The 12,893-nt window shown below is 35.8% G+C and overlaps 1 protein-coding gene across 5 annotated transcripts in view; it reads left to right on the top strand.

Moving 5' to 3' along the window:
• LOC124292558 (caspase activity and apoptosis inhibitor 1-like) overlaps nucleotides 1–12,893 on the top strand; it is a 224,676-nt gene that overhangs the window by 160,028 nt on the left and 51,755 nt on the right. The gene's annotated exons all lie outside the window — the stretch shown is intronic.

The following is a 12,893-nucleotide window of genomic DNA, read 5'->3' on the forward strand; positions in this document are numbered from 1 at the left end:
TTTCCTGTAGATGTTCATGGTTTTCAGTTTCAGATTCTCTTAAATTAAGGTAACTGACTTGACAGTACTTGAGCCTTAGTATTTTTCAACTAAGTAGAAAATATAATTAGGGAAACAAATAAAGGATCACATGAAAGCTTTGTATTGCACAGCTTGTGAAGAAACCTGGAAAAAAAATAAAGGAACACTTGTGCTTTCATGTGATCCCTTATTTTTTCCACTCAGTATATATACTCATGGAAGCAAATAAGGGAACACATGAAAGTCAGAATTACACCCACAGTGCAATACATACATTGTGAAGAAACCTGGAAAAGAATAAAGGAACACTTGTACTTTCATGTGTTCCTATAGTTGTTTCCATGAGTATATTTTACCTTCATCGCCTTTCTGCAAAATAAGCTGACATGTCATACTTTGATTGAAGCACTTATCAACTAGGGAAAACAATGAATGGGAATCCATGTTACGATAAGACTTGTCATATGATGTGACAAAATGGATCATGTGGTCTGGCTTGGTGACACAACTGATTGTATGTCATCGTCCCCTGATGTTGTGGGATGTTGAATATGAACCATTGGTTTGTCTGGTCCAGACTTAATCATTTACAGTCTATCATCATTTATTAGAACATTACTGCAAGTGGCTGTCAACAACAAATAGTAACTGATGTTGTTGTTGAATCAAACACAATGGGTTTCCTAAATTCAGTAAACATATTTGAATGCTGCCTCACCTGCACCTCCACAAGTTCTTCTTCTGGATGATTCTGTGTTGACATCAAATTACAAACATACTTCTTTTTGTCCTTGAAATTTAAAAAAATGTAGGGTTTGAATTAACAATGTAATTTTCTGGACTGTTTGTATTTGTGTTGTGTAAACGTCTATGGGACTTATGAGTAGTTGATTACAAAGCACATTAATTTCTGGTGTGTTTTTTACAATTGTTTGCTATATGTTTTGTTGTGATCTATTTTATTTTCATAATTCCTAATGAGATGTGTTTTTTAACACTCAAATGCATGCCTTTTGTTTGAAAGTTTACCACAATCATGGGAGGCACCTGTGTACCAGGTCATTACAAGAATCAACTTGAGGTCCATGTGGCCTGGATAGGCTACTGTGATTGTTTACTGTGGAGATACTGTTCATCAAATTCAGTGTGTGAAGGATGTCATCGCATAGTTGTCAAAACAGTGTCCAGGTGTAAAACCATTCTTGTTCATGTTGATTGAAACATGCCTGTGTTGATTAAACAGTTTGGGAAAATTATATAAACATACATTTAATTTGTTTGCTATTGTAATGAAGAAATGATACTGTGTTGCTGCATTGTTGATGCCTTGCTTCAAAGTTTACTTGGTTTTTGTATGAACTTTTGTGTTGGGATGAATACAAACAACGTTTTTTGTTTAATTTGTGTAATGTCACAATCATGATTCTAGCTTTGTCTCTTATAATTGTCATAGCACTAAGATAGCTGTATGGCATGGGGTTCTGAATCTACTGGCGTTCAGGTCTAAGTCGGGTGAGCTACATGTTATTTCTTATTTTATTATGCTGTAATTCTTTTCATTATGCTTTGAAATTCAGTTCACAAGCTCAGTGTGTATGTGTGTGTGCATGCGTGCGTATGTGTGTGATGAAATCATCTACATGTGAGTAGTTTCCTTTAACGGGTATCAATCACTGACACATCTTGGATGTATCATGCAGTCTCTTCGAAAGGCCCCGCAATCTGTGAAATGTTCTGGTAACAGCATGACAATTAATGTAATGAAGAAGTTACTCAGTCTACTGAATTAAACCAATTAATTATGGATCTTAAAATATGATTTCATTGAAGTAATATTGAATATATCTGTTCAAGTTGGTTGAAACTTCTAAATTCTGAAGTCGTTTCATAGTGTGTCCATTTAGTTTTACGCCGCCCTCAGCAATATTCCAGCTATATGGCGGCGGTCTGTAAATAATCAAGTCTGGACCAGACAATCCAGTGATCAGCAGGAGCATCGATCTACACAATTGGGATACGATGACAAGTCAGTGAGCTTGACCACCCAATCCCATTAGTCGCCTTTAACGACAAACATGGGTTACTGGAGATCAATTACAACCTGGATCTTCATGAGTCTCGTTTTATAGTGTTTGAGAACATCAGATTGAAGGAAAGTGTACATGTTTCTTCTGAGTTTACCTTGTGCAACAGCTGGAAACCCTTAGAATGCACACCTCACCTTGGTGTTGTATTGATCACAGTTCTGGTGAAGTGTTTAAACAGGGCAGATTTACTTTAAAGGACAAAATCAATACTTAACATACATATACTGTGCATTAATTCAGTGTACCTTGTGTTAGCGTTTTGAATAGAAGCAGGAACATTAATTCAGTGATTCTGTTTTTGATATAGACTGCTTTTCAAATTATCAGAATATGGATAGCATATTTCAAATTGTTGAAACTACAAACAATGCCATGTTTAATAACATAGCTATAGTTATTTTTTAGGAAAGGTAGAGTATTATGTTTAAATAAAAAATATGGAATGTATTATAAATATATATTGGATTTTCTGTTTTCATTTCATTAGGTGTCAATATATTGTCTACTTTCAACAAAGAAATATCTAAATTTGTAAAAATACAAGCAGTTCTTTTTCAATAAACCTATTCAGTGAAAAAATATTGTATATGTTTAAAAAGATGAATTGTTCATCAGTTTGGCACAAGTTTGAATAACATAATCATTGCTTATATGCATATGCTTTTATCATTTGAATGGTAAGCTTTGATGCATAGATATTTAATATTTTCTCTGATTTAATTTAGCATAAACACACAAGGAAATATTTCAACTGAGATGATAATATAAATGTTATAGTAAATGATATTGAATCTGTTCAACAAACTCAAGCACAGATGTGGAATGTATTGCAATGTCCAGCCAACTGGAATGAATGACTAACAGAGTTTAAATAAACACAAATGGTTATAACAAGTTATTTTGCATTAACAAGTTCACACAAAGTTTATTTTTGTATGCCATGTATACATCAGTGTTGATTGAAAAGAAATATTTATTTTCATCTAAATTATTATTCTCTCTGTAATAGATATATGTCTGTGAAAACCATAATGTTGTTTTGGGTCATCTGGAAGGGGAGGCTTAGGTTTTTAATTGTTAATTTTCATTAATGCATATTTGTGTGTTGATGTAATGAATCGGGATGAATGGATTTTTTGTGTGTAAAATACTTCATCAGTTATTAAAAATGTCAGATACTACAGTTTTCACACAAGACACAAGTCCTTGAGATTCCACACAATGTCTGTCAGATCTCACATTATTCACTCAAGGCATATCAGTAGTGATTTCACTCAAGGTCTGCCTGTAGAATGTTCACACATGGTCTGTCTGCAGAGATTTCACACAAGGTCTGTCAGGAGAAATTTCACATTGAGGCTGTCAGTAGAGATTTCACACAAGGACTGCCAATAGAAGTTTCAAGCAAGGTCTGTGAATAGAAATTTCACACAAGGTTAGTCTTTGGACATTTTACACAAGGTCTGTCAATATAGGTTTTCAAAGAAGGTCTGTCAGTAGACATTTCACACAATGGCTGTCAGTAGAGGTTTCACAGAAGGGCTGACAGTAGACATTTCACACAAGGGCTGTCAGTAGAGGTTTCACACAATGACTGACAGTAGAGATTTCACACAATGACTGATAGTAGAGATTTCACACAAGGGCTGTAAGTAAAGATTTCACACAATGTCTGACAGTAGGGGTTGTCAGTAGAGATTTCACTCAAGGACTGCCAATAGAGTGTTTGTGCAAGGGTTGTCAGTAGAGATTTCACACAAGGTCTGTCTGTCAGTAGAGTGACGATGAGGTCTGTCAGTAAATGATGCACATGTCAGATTATACTGACACAAGATCAGTGTTCACTTGTTACATGTTATAGATGTTTAGTACCAACCCATTGTTGGTGATTCTACAAACATCTTACTTTCATTCTTAAAAACATCTATGTTTTTACTATTTGATAAGTTGAGGTAATATGTCTCATAATATTCATGGCTGTAAACAGTTATTTTGCTGAGAACAAAAGGCAGTAGGACATTTAAATTATGTTATATGGTCTGAAAGTATGTGTAGCTCTTTTTTGGTGTCACCCACCTGAGAAGGCTTGAATCCTGCAAAAAGTGATATAAAACCCAGCTCACGCGCTCATTTTCATGGTCATGATCATAGTCCAATATGCTTATGAGACTTATTCCTTGTGTGGGTGTTCACGGCCATGATCATAGTCCAATATACTTATGAGGTTTGTTCCTTGTGTGGGTGTTCATGGTCATGATCATAGTCCAATATGCTTATGAGGCTTGTTCCTTGTGTGGGTGTTCATGGTCATGATCATAGTCCAATATACTTATGAGGCTTGTTCCTTGTGTGGGTGTTCATGGTCATGATCATAGTCCAATATACTTATGAGGCTTGTTCCTTGTGTGGGTGTTCATGGTCATGATCATAGTCCAATATACTTATCTGGCTTGTTCCTTGTGTGGGTGTTCATGGTCATGATCATAGTCCAATATACTTATGAGGCTTGTTCCTTGTGTGGGTGTTCATGGTCATGATCATAGTCCAATATACTTATCTGGCTTGTTCCTTGTGTGGGTGTTCATGGTCATGATCATAGTCCAATATACTTATGAGGCTTGTTCCTTGTGTGGGTGTTCATGGTCATGATCATAGTCCAATATACTTATGAGGCTTGTTCCTTGTGTGGGTGTTCATGGTCATGATCATAGTCCAATATACTTATGAGGCTTGTTCCTTGTGTGGGTGTTCATGGTCATGATCATAGTCCAATATACTTATGAGGCTTGTTCCTTGTGTGGGTGTTCATGGTCATGATCATAGTCCAATATACTTATCTGAGGCTTGTTCCTTGTGTGGGTGTTCATGGTCATGATCATAGTCCAATATACTTATGAGACTTATTCCTTGTGTGGGTGTTCATGGTCATGATCATAGTCCAATATACTTATGAGGCTTGTTCCTTGTGTGGGTGTTCATGGTCATGATCATAGTCCAATATACTTATGAGGCTTGTTCCTTGTGTGGGTTTTCATGGCCATGATCATAGTCCAATATACTTATGAGGCTTGTTCCTTGTGTGGGTGTTCATGGTCATGATCATAGTCCAATATACTTATGAGGCTTGTTCCTTGTGTGGGTGTTCATGGCCATGATCATAGTCCAATATACTTATGAGGCTTGTTCCTTGTGTGGGTGTTCATGGTCATGATCATAGTCCAATATACTTATGAGGCTTATTCCTTGTGTGGGTGTTCATGGCCATGATCATAGTCCAATATACTTATGAGGCTTGTTCCTTGTGTGGGTGTTCATGGTCATGATCATAGTCCAATATGCTTATGAGGCTTGTTCCTTGTGTTGGTGTTCATGGCCATGATCATAGTCCAATATACTTATCTGGCTTGTTCCTTGTGTGGGTGTTCATGGTCATGATCATAGTCCAATATACTTATGAGGCTTGTTCCTTGTGTGGATGTTCAGAAAAATTCACTTATTTTGTAGCTTTCTTTGGTTCTGCTGAACAGAACATGATAACATGTGGACTTTTATATTTGAAGATATTTGATGCCTCAAACCCCTTTTTATTTAATTGCGGACCCTGATCAAATTTATCAGTAGCATATGAGCATCATTTCACTAAAGCATATGGGCAAACTGAAATTAAATATTTAAGAAACCTTTGCATATAAACAGAAAATTGTATATTTGGTGATAACGTTAACAAATGGGAATTCCAGTTATCAGTATTGTTTTTGCCCCTTGAGACTAAGATTTCACCTGAAATGCCTCTTGTCTGTGAAGCTGCAGATGTATCACTGCAGGGAGGCAGACACAAAATGCTTGCATCCAGCGTGAAGGAAAAAGCCATTTCTGTATTTAACACTGTGCTGGCGCCGACAATGAAGCTATGACATTGAGACATGTTAAGGCCTAACATGTCGAGACACCCGCCTGTCAGCAGACATCCAGTATGATGACGTCTTTGAGAAAATCACTGACAAAGGTAGAATTGAAAGGCGAACAACCACTGTGATGCAGTCTAAACTATTTCCACTTTTTCTTTTTCTGTCTAGGCCTGTAAGGATGTGGTCATCACTGACAAGAGTGGCCCTAAGCTTAAACTTCATCATGCAAACTATTTAAAGGCCACTGATTAAGTCCTAAGGCTACGGGCACTGTTCCTATGCAGATAATTAACCTTACACTGTATTTAGTTTCATGAAGACCTTCCAGCATTAACAAATTGCAGACTCGAGAAGTCACTGAAAACGTCAGTAAGTATTTAGAGGATGTTTTTTTTCCTCTGAACTGGTCAGCGCATTAGGATGCAAAATTAGCTCAGTGAATTCCATCCTTAGGGAAATGTTTTCAAGTGCTTTTTCAAATGTGTTGAGTTTGATATTTCAGAAAAAAATGCTGGGAAAATGAGGATATAAATTTGAAATGATCATGGGAGTTTAGAAAGGTCAGAATGTGGAATACAAGAAAACAATGAATAGTAGAAGGGTTTCTATTTTGACTGAAATAAAAAGCAATCCTGATATTTTAGCTTTCAAAAACTTTACACTGACATAGCCGTTTTGTGGAACTTGATACTATCACCTCCCAAAATGAATGAGGGTTAGTTTAGGTTATTATTTTTGTTATCACTTGAATCTATGTAATGCATGACCTAGCATATTGTTCTGTTGAGGATTTTGTCATTTATTCCATCATGGACTGAGGCAAGATCAAAGGAGTTGCCTGCCATATAATACACAACACATTGGCATATGTTAAACTTCATCCTTCATGAAAGGTCATACACAATGCAGCTTAAAGTATTAGTTATGAAGTCTGTATTTAAAGGAACATGTGTGTGTTTTCCAGTGATAGTGAAAAAAAACCCACAATCTATCACATCTCTCTTTGTTGTGAATGTATTTTGACTGCATTTTAGTCTGATATCATATTCGATTATGTTATCATAGTTTGATTGTGATGTTTTGTGGGAATGTCAGCATGCCATTGATTTGAGAACTCATTATTTCATACAGATTTGTGGTTTATACTATAAAGACCTTAACTGACATGCGAAAGAAAGTCTGAACAGATGTTTGATGGAGGATAGAAATGAAGCAAGCAAGAAATGTTTGATACAGGCAACATAGTTGTGTTTTGGACCTTAGTTTGATTTACCCCTGTTTTCAGCCTAGTAATGTTTTGATAACATTTTAAAGTTTTGTCAGATTTCATTTTGGTGTGTGTACTTTCTTTAGTCCAGCATTATTCCATCATCAGTTTATGGGCTATAATATATTGTGTTGCCATGTTGAAACAGTTATTCAAGTTATGAATTCAGATATGTTGTACAAATCTGTTACAGCATGGAAAGTTTTCTATCAGCAGTTTTCATTGGATGTCTAAGGATGATACAATCTGTTGTCTCTTAACTCTACTAATTCCACAATTGTTGAAAGATACTTAGTTTTCAAGTAATCCTTTGACTTCGTACTAATGTTCAATAGTATGTTAACATTAAAAATATTAAAAATAAGTCCCAAGTTGTAAGAGGTTTCTGTATTCACCTGTATAATTCTATTCTTTCCTTCTGGGTGTCCCCTGCCATAATATTGCTGGAATATTGCTAAAGCGGCTTAAACTCACCTAACTCACTCACTCACTCACCCTTTCCTTAACTTACAAGGGTTGATTAGTGACCATCTAAGACTAACATAGCATTTCTTTGGCACATGATGTCATTGAGGTATAGCCATTACATCCTTTAGTCAGTGCAACAAGTCAGAAAAATAGGTAGAGATCTTTGACGTGTTGAAACCTGACAACCTTGAGGAATATGCAGTAATCATGCCTCCATGAATATATGTGTACTGGGGAAGGATGCCCCTCCTGTGTCATTGTTCAGAGGTGGGTAGCAGAGGTTTCAGCATGGCAGGGAGACACTGCCACATCACCTATACTAACATTGTCTAGAGAATCCTCAATATGATGATGACCAACAGGCAAATGACTTACCATCACATTGCTAGTTCAGGAGGCATTTCATGTAGCAAAATACATTCTTTTGTCCCAGAAACTTTGGCACTGAAAAAGTATCAGCTCACTGAGTTTCAGAGATTCTGATTAAAAATGCACAAGGCACATCATGTGTCACGATAATCTGGCTGTGTTTGAAGCTGATCCAGAATGGTTCTTGCAACAACCTGTCAGCATGATTGAAACCTGGATCCAAACAGTATTCGGCATTTCCATACACCAGTAAAGACATCACTGCCAACAAAGATTTCAACAATTGTCCCATCTGGAAAGGTCTTGGCCTCCATGTTCTAAGTTGATGGGTGTCATCATGGTGTACTCTCTTCCTAACAGCCAGACATTAACAGAGCAGATTACAGGATTAACAGGTGTGCCTATTTTAATTAGGTGAAATATCTTTTTGTGAAGCTCAGAACTAAACAATCCCCCTTTCCACCTGTGGTATGGTAGGATAGGGGTAGGATAGGGATATTGTTGGTGATTTAACACATTTGATGGTGTGGTATAGGGTCACTTCCACTAATGTGACCCAAATAGTGGGCTAGGACAGGGATTGTCCTGGTAATGTAACCTATGTGATAGGACATTTGGGAGATACTGAGGCCCAGTAATGTGACCAAAATGGTCAGTTAAAACAGGGATGTATATGGTAGTGTTGAACAGCGTTACTCCATATGGCCCTTGTTTAGACCATGTAGGCTGTAGCACATGACCTGTGTTTGCCTCCACAACTTAGATTCAGCCAGGCAATTACCCATCCATTCTTCACTTTAGGTGTATTCTATGGTCACCAGTATTGGAGAATTCATCTATGGATCTTGTGATTGACCAGAATCATTATCGGTTATTATGACGCTAAGCAAAGATATTGAAAGTCAAATGACAATATTGGGATAATATCTCCTGCGCGATAGAGTTTACTTTATTATGTGTTGTATAAGGAAACTTCTTTCATACAGTTTCTAGTCATGGTTGTTTATAAATGATTAATCAGGCAATAATTATGAGACCAATTCAAAAGTCATATTCATTGGCCAAGTTCACTTGCGTCCAGAATAAAGGGCTTGGTTATGAATGCCATTTTCGGGTTCAACCAAATATGCAGGATTGACCGGCAAGTATCTGTTTTCTGTTTGCAGCCCATAAATGCTGCTCTATCTTCCTACCCATGTATCAGAAGGTAACCATGCCCACCATCACATGAAGGGGGGCGGTGGGGTAGCCAAGTGGTTAAAGTGTTCGCTCTTTATGCTGAAGACCTGGGTTCGATTCTCCATGTGGGTACAATGTGTGAAGCCCATTTCTGATTTCCCTTTCATGATATTGCTGGAATATTGCTAAAATCAGTGTAAAGCCATTCTCACTCACTCACTCCATCACATGAAACAGGTGAGCTGCAGAGGAGCTGTTTACAAGACATGATGCAGGACATGTTTTACTTCAACATTGAACAGAATATGACATGACCTACATGTCAATGATAGCCTCTGGTGAAGCCAAGAATAGTATTGTCATGTAAATGAATTTGTTCTGTCACTTTATGAAGGAGAAGTTTGTCCTTTAAATAATCCTGTTCTTTTGTCAAAGTGAATGATTATTAAATTTCACTGAAGATTTGGAAAAGCTTGCCACCTTCACGTCTTTTCTTTCTCTCCTTTAAAAGAATAAATGGCACCTTCTGTATTAGACTAGTGGATAAGTGATAGAAAATGTTTACACTATCAAAGTGACTTGTACCACTTGTACAAAGCTACCACTGAACACCTAGAAACTGTAGTAGTATGTTTATGTGTTCACTTATTCTGAAGTGTTTGGGTCAAGCGCAGATCTGTTGTAAGTTTGACATCATCACTGTCTGACATGATGTCAAAGATGGCAGCACCTATATTCACATAGATGTTTGTATGTTATCTTTACCTTCTCCAGCAATTGTCATATATCCCTGTGTACATGAAACGTCTCTGGTCCACTTATTGGTGGAGTCAAAAGTTCCGTTTCGCCTCCAGGCTGAGTGTATGTGTGCCAATACACTTGGTAAGCGGTATAGGCTGTCCTGAATGTCCAAGGGCTATATGACCAGCCACCTCTCCTTACAACCTCCAGCTCAATTGCCGGTGTTGTAATGGATAGCTTTTCTGACAGCCAACTGTAATTAGGTTTTGATCCTGATAATATATCATTGTCAAAAATTTTCATGAATTTGTCATATGTAGCAAAGCATTTCTTTCATCTTAAAAGATTGTTCCAGTTTTGGGGTCATTACCATTGATCTGGCCTTAGTGGAAGAAAAAATATTAAAAGAATACTGCCATTTTGAGTTTTTTATACGACAGCTTTTGTAGATAATTCTAAAACCAAATATATGGTTTTGTTTGATGTTATAAGATACTACTTTGACCACTAATAGATAGTTTTAGCATGTCTAGGTTTTATCAAAGAACTGAAATAAGAATTCAAAATGGACATGATATTATTCAAATTGGAACTGTCTGGGTTCAGATCTGTGGTTTAATATCTCAACATTTGTTTCATTTTGTTTCTTTTCAGTCTGATATTTAATTAAGATAACTGGATTATGTTTAAAACATGTATGTAGATAGGGAATATTTACTGCAGTCTGGTAAGAAATTTTCTGTAAAAAAAAGAGAAGTTTTTAGTTTGAAGGAACTTTTGAAATATTTTATTGCACAATTGAATAAAATTTTGATCATAATAAGCTGTTTTAGAGCTTACTTTTGGTTCATTTTATTTTTGATCACCAAATTAAATCTTTGACCCTGAATATTTTGGATAACATGGCTTTCAAAAACATCATGAATTTGAAAGCGTGGTATATATTTTTCATCCATTCCCATAAATGTTTATATTTGGGACACCTAGACTACATATTTGGATTGAAGCACTTTGAAATCTCATTTATATCTCTTTCTCATTTACAGAGCGCATATGAAGTTAAGAGAGAATTTTTAATGATTGTTTTATATTGCATGGCCTTTAGTGGAGAGATATCATCTTCGCATGACAGAATAAAAATGTCATTAATTTGAGAAAATGACTGACCATAAATCATTAATGACCAGGCTCATTTCTGTTGTTGCCTACTTGGGTAATGTGGTGGCCAACCTCACAATTCTGCCCGACTTTCAGTCATTTAAAGCAAACACATACATCATATGGAGATTGTTTTTTTCCGAAACCTGATCTTGCTGTTCAATATGCTTGTTCCATTATTTATGATTTCTTCATTAAAGTTAAAATTTCATTGAAATTTGACCAGCTAACACATGTAAATGGAGAAATATTTGTCAGTATGTACATCATGTTCAAACAGTTAACTGATATTCGACTCAGGCCGATTTATTACAGTATTGATTTTAAATATGAAGCAAATTCGTGAATATTTAATGCTGTTTCCACCTCAGATGGTGGACCAAGGTGCTTCGTCATTGATTTAGCCCTAGATACAGGTTGAATAATGATTTTATTCTGCTCGTTAGGGACAGAATTATAATAGCAATCACATGTGCTTCATTAATGGTGTATTTACTTAACCTTTCATGAAATTGTACTCGCACTATTGAAAGTTATTTACTGGCCGAGAAACACTGAAATTGTGTTAGGGCAAATAGTAGGCAAGTCAATGTAAAACCATGTTAAGGAAATGACTGCCAGTACATTGAAGTGGCTAAGTGTATGTGAATGTATGTTTGAGTTGGAAATCTATGTGACGTCACAGCAAAGTACGTTGTCAAGCATGGGTCAATTAGTAAAGTGTCCATTACTGCTGATGACTAAAGGGTACATTACTGAAATAAACATGGATCTGTAGAAATTGATTGAGGAGCGGCACTGTATTTTCACCGTGATGGATTTCAAAGTTACAATAATATTGAAAATAACTAATAAAAGGAATCAGTTAAATAGAATTTTCCAGTTGGGTTATGAATTAATCATGCTTTTCCCTGAATTCATTTTCAAAGCTTGTAGACATGTTGGAATAGATAGAGACAAATGTTGTTGACTGAATTTTACCTCCACAGAATCCTTTACTTAATTAAGCTGTCAATCGAGCCAGCTCAATAAGCTGAAGTTAATGAAACATTAAACCTCAATCTAGTTATTGTATGGGCTTGTTTTAAAATCATTGGGAAGAAATTTATTGATCAAATGAAATATTTATTATTTAATTTCCATTGATGTCTATTGATTACTGTGTTTGATATTTACTATGGGATAAATGAGAATTATATTGAAACTTAACACTGACAGTGAGTGATTTACGTGTGGGATGCCAAGATTAGCAACTGGCTTGGAAAAGATTGCCTCTTCATCAAGTGTAATCCCCATTTAATATTACATGTTAAAATGCAATTACTTAGTATTTATTGTTCTTACGTTTAATTGAAATAGTTCCCAGTGTTAATGTTAGCTAGTTGTAAAATTTAAAACAGAAAACTGTATTTTGTTTCATAATTGCATGAAAAAAATTCTTTGATTTATCTGATTTGAAGTTCTCTTTATCAGTTATTAATGGCATATGTCTAATCCTATATAATTAGGGTAGAATAGTTTCAGGTTTATTTTCGTATCTGTTGGAAACATTCAATTAGCTGCTGTGTTCAATATTGTCTAAATTGATGTACACATTCTGTGAAGTTTATAATGGGAATTTTCGCAAAACATGTTTCATGATCCACCATGTACATTTTAAAAAAAAATTTGCATAAAAAAGAAACATCAATTAAG

The sequence above is a fragment of the Haliotis rubra genome, unplaced genomic scaffold, assembly GCF_003918875.1.
Source record: "Haliotis rubra isolate DU_JTF1 unplaced genomic scaffold, ASM391887v1 Scf52, whole genome shotgun sequence".
NCBI classification, from domain to species: Eukaryota; Metazoa; Mollusca; class Gastropoda; order Lepetellida; family Haliotidae; genus Haliotis; species Haliotis rubra.